Raw genomic sequence first — 797 nt, 5'->3', positions numbered from 1 at the left:
TAGCACATATATATGTTATATCAATATATGTGAATTAGTATAAATATGTGATAAATAATATTTTAATTTGTTTAAAGCACTCACATAAGTAAGCATCCATCCAGAAAATTCTCTCTGCTTCAGTTCTTCAAGTTCCTCCTCTGTGGCGTATCTATATTCGAACCGCTTTTTTGCCATGAAAATCATGTACATATGTTCACAATAATATAATTAATTAAGATTTAAATTTCAACTTGTTAAAATAAATTTAGGATGCTCTGGTCCAGGAACGAGAATGGAGAGAAACAAAAACTCTCGTCGCAAGCACAAGTTTGGCGGCAAGTTGTATGGAGGAAGAATGACTGGCCATAAAGAATATTGTCTACCAGACATTCCAAATGGACTAAATCCATCGGTGCATAACCCAAGATAGACATTCCGAATATTTGTAGCAAAATCTGCGTGTTTGGTCTGCACTTCTGCTGGAAAGTGGAACTCGGCAAAGTTTGAAGTTTCTGAATTTATCATCTGTGTGATTATAGAACCTTCCACTCTACTATAATTTTTCACCATCTTCTTCAAATGGTACATATACCGCTCATACAAATACATCCATCTATACTGCACAGGACCATCAAGTTCAAATTCTCTTGCCAGGTGAATAACAAGATGCTCCATAACATCAAAAAATGATGGAGGAAATATCTTCTCAAGGTTGCACTGAATCACGGCTATGTTAGTCTTCAAAGTTTCAATACCTTCAAAAGTCACGATCTCGTGCATAAATCGCGGAAGAAAGCACTAATCCCTGCAATTGC

Source organism: Brassica oleracea, chromosome C3, assembly GCF_000695525.1.
Source record: "Brassica oleracea var. oleracea cultivar TO1000 chromosome C3, BOL, whole genome shotgun sequence".
NCBI classification, from domain to species: Eukaryota; Viridiplantae; Streptophyta; class Magnoliopsida; order Brassicales; family Brassicaceae; genus Brassica; species Brassica oleracea.
Note: the sequence above shows the minus strand (reverse complement) of the source record.